This window comes from Capsicum annuum, chromosome 1 (genome assembly GCF_002878395.1).
Source record: "Capsicum annuum cultivar UCD-10X-F1 chromosome 1, UCD10Xv1.1, whole genome shotgun sequence".
NCBI lineage: Eukaryota > Viridiplantae > Streptophyta > Magnoliopsida > Solanales > Solanaceae > Capsicum > Capsicum annuum.
Window position 1 is genome coordinate 192,476,380 of NC_061111.1, and position 6,682 is coordinate 192,483,061.

Genomic DNA, 6,682 nt, shown 5'->3' on the forward strand with positions numbered 1-6,682 from the left:
ATGACTACACCTAACTGGTACTGATCAGGTACAAGAGAAAGGGGTTATACCTGACACTTTCTAATGACAAAGTTACTGGTTATGTGGAAAATTAGAAGGTTGTGCAGAGTAAATAGGTGATCAGTACCCCTGCCCTTAGTACTGGTGATTCAGCAGCTTTTGTTGATGCATTAGTTAGCTTACAGAATCAAATATGTAAGAATGAAAAGGGCATTGTGGATACTCCTAAAAATCTACAGGAAAATGAACAAAATGAAAGGGAAGCAATAAAATTGAAGTAGGAAAAATTAAATTATTGAGAAGAGACTCCCCCTAATATAAGGTGACATAATAATTATCATGTAACAGGAAACATACAACAAACTTTACTATTGAGCAGTACCTAAAGTAATTCTTGTTTCTTAGAATATCACTCAATTTACATAAACTGATCCATAATTTGAATTTTATGAAGTCTAAGAGGCGATCTCTAGTAATTGAGTTCTAAATTTATTTTATTTACATAAGTTTTAGTTAACAAATTTTTTACTAATGCACACACATATGTGATCTGGGTCAAAGCTACTAAGTTCTTGTTAAACATGAAGTTTTAGTTGGTGAAATAAAAATAGAAATATACCTAAAGTTGGCATTCTGATGGAGTTCTGTCTCCACTGCATCATTAAAAAAATACAAAGTTAGATAGTAAATGCTACATAATTTATATATTTAATAAAGATAAATTAAATAAAACTTATCATATATATTTCCGTTACTTCTAAGTTCTAACCTTGACAGCGATGGGCTAACAAGAAGTTGCATTTTCTTAAGCATTTTCTCTTAGCGTGCTGCTACAGTATTCAACTAAAAATTTAATGCTTTAATCTACGACTACTGGTCTTGTATTTGACATTGCTGGTTTTGTATCTGTGATTGTTGGCTTTCTACCATAGTTTCAGCTGCATTTAATGATTTTGTAACTTATTTTAGGCCTAGCAGTTTTTTTTTTTTTGCCTTTCTGAGGGAGTCTTCTAACTCTATTGCTCTCCTTTATGTTGCTCTTGTAGTATTAGGTTTAGGATCATAACCAAGACATTTTATGTACCCCGACTTTGAACCAAGTAAAACATCCATAATTTTATCAATAGTCATGGAAGACTCTCTAAAAGTATGTAGAGCTTTCAAATCTGTCATGTTGTTCTGCACAAAATAATAACACGACAAAAGAGAATACATAAAGAATATTAATCGGACAAATGCAATGATATGTTACTAAAATATTAATTTTTTACATATTTATTCTTAGCTTTGTTAGATGACCATCATTTTCACTCGTATAATGAGTATGCTTGGAGAACTAAATTTTGCCAGGCTCTACACCTTCATGTTCCTTTTCACCCTATGTAACAAGAAAACAATATGAAATAGTGTTTAGAGGTATTAGACTAAAATGGCACTACTAGAAGTTACCCCTATTGCAACGTAATTTTTGACAAGATTCCAACGGATATTTTATCGCCACGATTGCCATAATCGTTGCAATAGAATTACTATAGCAACGCTTTAATGGGGGGAAAAAGCTATTACAACACTTTATTTATTCATTCCACCAAAATAAACCCTTTTTTATATAATAAAATCCTTTACATCCACCATAGCAACACACCCATGTCGTTTTAGTCCTCCCCTTCTTGTTATTCCCATTCCCTACTTCATAAACCCTACCATTTGAAGCGCTGGAGTAATATGTAGTCGATTTATTTGAATATTTTCAACATTTTCGGTGGTCCATCCTTGTACGGAGTCACTGCCACTGCTACTGCTCTGACCAAAAATTCACTAGTTAAGTCAGCTTGTTCATAAACTGCCACTGCTGGAGGATCGATCTTGTTGGTTATGTTAGAAATACATTGGTTAACTCGGCTATTTCTGTTACTGGTTAACTAAGCTTGTTCAATCCCTTTTCCAACTCGAAACACTGAAGAAGTTGGAAAGTGCGACCACCATACCTCGCTGCTCCAACTTCAGCTCCTCCACTGCTCCGACAACCACTTCAATTTCTGAAAAAAATTGGTTTTTCTTCTAAGGTTAATTAATTCTTCTAATTGACGATTTTAACCTAATTTTTTGAGTTTCTATTTTGGGTTTTTCTTCTCCTTCACTTTGATTGCTGATTGAACATTTGGGAATGGGTTTATTTTGGGTTTAAAGTTACCGATAATGCATTTCCTTGTTTCTGCTCGTATTCTGCTAAATAGATGTAAACTAACAACGAGTACTTGTCTATTCATAACATTATTGATAATAATGTTCATGAAAGATAGAATAATTTAGGATATTATTCATGGAAGGCTCTTGCAAAGAAGCAGGAACTTGAATCCGCAAAGAAGAATAATGTTGAGAACCAGAAGTTGATCTACAACAGGGCAAAGCTGTATGCAAGAGAGTACGAGCAGCACGTACTATTGAACTCCATAATTTTTGGATAACATGCTTGTTTGATGTTAAGCTTGGTTATAAGTTTTCAAATTCCTTTTTTTGGGACAAGGAGTTGATTCATTTGAAACGTGAGGCTAGATTGAAAGGTGGTTTCTATGTGGATCCTGAGGCAAAGTTGTTGTTTATCATCAAGATGCGCGGGGTAAGAACTATTTTGATGTTCTTCATTCTATAGTATTACAAATGGGGTAATACTATGGTACTCATAAAATTTGATCTTTCAGAATTAATGCTATGGACTCGAAGGCCAAAAAGATTTTGCAGCTACTACGTTTGCGACAGGTACAATTTCCTCCTTTCTTATATCCCTCAAGGAATTGGTTAGTATTTTAATGTAATGCTTGGATCATTCTAGACTGTGTTGCATATATATCTGCTAAATTTCTTATCATATTATATTCCCAAGTGTAATTTGATGTTTGTTGGTGTATTAGCTCCTTTAATGTTCTTATATTATTCTGTTTGCTGGAAATTCACTTCTGAGCATGTGTTAGGGTTATTGCTCTCCCACTTGACAGTTAGGTCCCTGTGTTTATCCTGATGATAGGACTAGCTTGTTACATGTCTGGTTTTTGCTTAGAGTTGTTTCATGCTCATATAATTTCTTAAATATTGAGTTATTTTATTGTTACCTTACCGCTCTAACATTGAGCTTCTTCCTTCTCGCATTTCTTGTGACAGATCATTAATGGGGTCTTTTTGAAAGTTAGCAAAGCCACAGTGAACATGTTTTATAGGGTTGAACCAGACGTTACCTATGGGTAGGTATCACTTAATGGTCTGCTATATTCTAAAGTCTTTCTCCACTGCTATTGTAATCTTGCAATTTCTTATTTCTGATGTATCTTGTAGCTATCCAAAACTAAAGAGTGTTAGGGAATTAATCTATAAGAGAGGTTATGGAAAGCTAAAAAATTAGAGAATTGCTTTAACCGACAATTTTGTCATTGAGCAGTTAAATTTCTGTCAGTTTTTCAGCTTTAAATTTAATGTATCGTGATGTTGACATCTCAAAGTCGTCCGTGTATGTTGACAAGTACTCATTGTCAGGAAATCAAAACAAGGATTCCTGATAAAATATCATGGGACTACAATTTTGAACCTGCTGGAAGCACTCCTCTCAGCTTTACTATGAAGGTAAATATTCCCTTTGGCAGAAATTACTGATAGTAGATCCTGGTATCCATTCGTTGGTGACCACCAGCTCTACAAAAAGCATGTGCCGGTTTGCTTCACATCTTATTTACATAATATATGTTTATGGACCAAGAGTGACATAAAAGGAGTGACATCTTATTCACATATTTAGGAAGATGATCATTCTTCATTAGTTTGGATTGCTCTACTTCTACTTTCAATTATTTTCATTACACTTTGGATTGTTGTCATTGCTTATAAGCTATAACTATAAAAAGTAATATATAATCAATATATCCCTGTTTCCATAAAAGGCTATATATTATGGCTAGGACTAGTGCACTTTCTCATCCTGAAACTAAAACAACTTCCTAGACTCTTTGTAGGTATTGGATTAATTTCCATTGGTTGAACTTCTACTCTGCAAAAAGTACAGAGCAACTTCTGTTTCAGATGGATGTTGTTGTTGTTTGTGCTATTCATAGTTTGCTGTTGGAAGAAGCAACATGTGTACTGCTATTTTTTTCGTAAGTTTGTGACTATTTTTCGATCAGTTATTTTCCAATTAGCAGTACTATAAATCTTAGTCTTTGTCCTTTACTTGAAAGGAGGGTCTATCAGAAGTAGGACTAAGATTTGCGTACACTATGCTATCTAAGAACTCCTCGCGATTTCACTGGGTATGTTGTTGTTGCTGTTGTTTAGTTAGTGCTGCTGAAGTGTCATACTTAAATCAAATTCACTTTCATATGAGAAATACCTATTCTCTACACATTGTCCTTTCTTCTTAATAGAAATTTTTCTTCTTCTACTTTTTGTATAGATTGTGTTCACCGAATGAAAGATCTAGCTATGAGACAGATTCAAATGTTGATCTACAAGAAGAAATGAGAAACCGAATGAAAGATCTAGCTATGAGACAAGTTTTGCTTCAGCCCTTTAATGTTGAAATAGTATTTGCCCTCTGTTCTGTATTTTCATATTTGATGTATATTAGGGGATTCATTGACATTGTTTTCTTGGTAATTGTATGTTTTTTAGAATTTCCAATACCATTAATAAAGATCCAATATTGGTATTTCCCCAGTGTTCCCACGACCCACTCACCAAGTCCCGAGTTAAATTTGTAAAATACCCTTGTCCCTCCACTAACCAAATCATAATTTGTCACTTTTCCCCATTTTAATTTAGTTGAACCGTTTTAAAATACCATTGTGGATTTAGAGAGATCACAATATTCCCACTGTGATCTCCCAAAAGTGAGGTTTGGGGAGACCCTTATTGCATTATAAACTATAAGGGAAATGAAAAAGAAAAAAAGAAAAACATAATTCTATAAGTTTAGCTTCAACGATTTCGGAAATTAGAAACATATTCCACTTTTGTTTGGTGCGAGCTCAATTTAAGCTGTTTGGAACCACTTGCGGCCAAATTTCCAAATCTATTTAGTATGGAGATGTTTTCTCAAGAAAGAAAATTGTTTTTGATTCGCCACTTGTTGTGAACTCTCCAATAAAACTGTATACTTTCCTAACAATTACCGAATGTGGGGGTTAAACTTCTCAGTCCTCTATGTTTATCCGGTTATGAGCCTTTAGACAAGTTGTGCATCTAACTACTACTATGTTAGACATGCCTGTACCTGCTTTATGATGATGTATCTAGGTCTTCATTGATTTTCTCTGACACAGTGTCCTAAATTGATAGATGTTCTCTCCAATGATTAAAAACATGAGTCCAGAGATGATGGATAACATGAGTGAACAATTTAGGGTGAAGCTCAGTCAGGCAGATCCGGAGAACATCAGAAAGGAAATAAGTGATATACTCTAAAAGCAGGGGAAAATCACTCATCAGAAAGGAAATAAGTGATATCTCACTTGAAGATATCCTCAATGGTGGCTCTGGTAGCCATAGTATGTAGTTCACCAACATGTTAAAAAGTTTGGTTTTTGTGTACCATTGACAAATGTAGAATACTGAAGCTCTTTTGTGTTATTTATGAAAAAACTTGCGACTTAGCTCTTCTTTGTAATGGACTCTATGTTAAAGGATTTCCTGTTCTCTGCTCTCTTAATTGTATTAATATAATTCTCTATATATAAATGCTAATAAATTCATCATTGCAATAGGTGCCAAATCATTGCAATAGGTGTCAAAAGCGTTGCAATACATAGTTAAAAACCGTTGTAAAAAGATCAATAAGTGTTGCAGTAGATATTTGAAAATTATTGAAATAGGGTTCTTGCAACGCTTTTCTATCGTTGCAATATAGTCTATTGCAACGGTTCTTAATCGTTGCTACAGACAATATGAAGCGCTACAATAGGAGTTATAAAAAAACGTTGAAATAGGTCTATATATTGCAATGGTTGTTGTAACCGTCACAAAAGTCATTGCGATAGCTCTATTGCAACGCTCACCTATGCAATGCATGCCAAGCCATTGTGGTAGCTCTATCGTAATGGTTTTTAAATCTATTGCAATGGTTTTAGAACTGTCACCATAGGGGTAATTTCTAGTAGTGGTGGACTACAACTTACATGCCTATTCTTTTTTTTTACCAAACATCACGATATTAAATAGTATCAAAGTGTCATTAGTAAAGAGAATTAAAATGGTATAACTTACAATTTCAGCATAAGCTACTACAGATGCTTTGGATCCCATGAAATGATTGGATTTAAGCTTAGTTCAATTGACCTTGTTTATCTCGCATCATTTCTACAAAGAAAATGTAAACATCATAACTTAAATAACAATGAGAATAACGTGAATATAAATTACTTTGTGCTCTGGATCGTTCCACATGTCATAAAGCTTATTCCAATTTTCTAAGGTTAACTGTTCAATTTTCATTTTACGAGCCTCTTCCACGGAGCATGCTCTTTCAAATTTTTGTTTTAACTTGTAGCGTCATTTTCGGCTTTTATTTTTCCTCACAACTATCTTTCACAAAATGTTCGTCCAAATTAAGGTCAACCCTCTCTTAAAAAATAAATAAGTACTAAAGAAACACACACAAAAATTAAAATCCCTTTTTATTTAAAATTATAATCATAACATC

At 33.9% G+C, this 6,682-nt stretch overlaps 1 long non-coding RNA gene across 7 annotated transcripts; it reads left to right on the forward strand.

Moving 5' to 3' along the window:
• Window positions 1-1,475: 1,475 nt before the first annotated feature.
• LOC107842126 lies at window positions 1,476-5,684 on the forward strand. 7 transcript variants are annotated; one of them, XR_001665624.2, is made up of 7 exons: window positions 1,476-2,620; window positions 2,703-2,760; window positions 3,160-3,239; window positions 3,529-3,615; window positions 4,002-4,142; window positions 4,224-4,295; window positions 4,439-4,713. It is a non-coding gene; the product is annotated as an uncharacterized LOC107842126 (long non-coding RNA). The 7 variants fall into 7 exon arrangements; XR_001665625.2 differs by having other exon boundaries at window positions 1,538-2,620; window positions 3,991-4,142; XR_001665627.2 differs by having other exon boundaries at window positions 1,539-2,620; window positions 4,227-4,295.
• The last annotated feature ends 998 nt before the right edge of the window (window positions 5,685-6,682 follow it).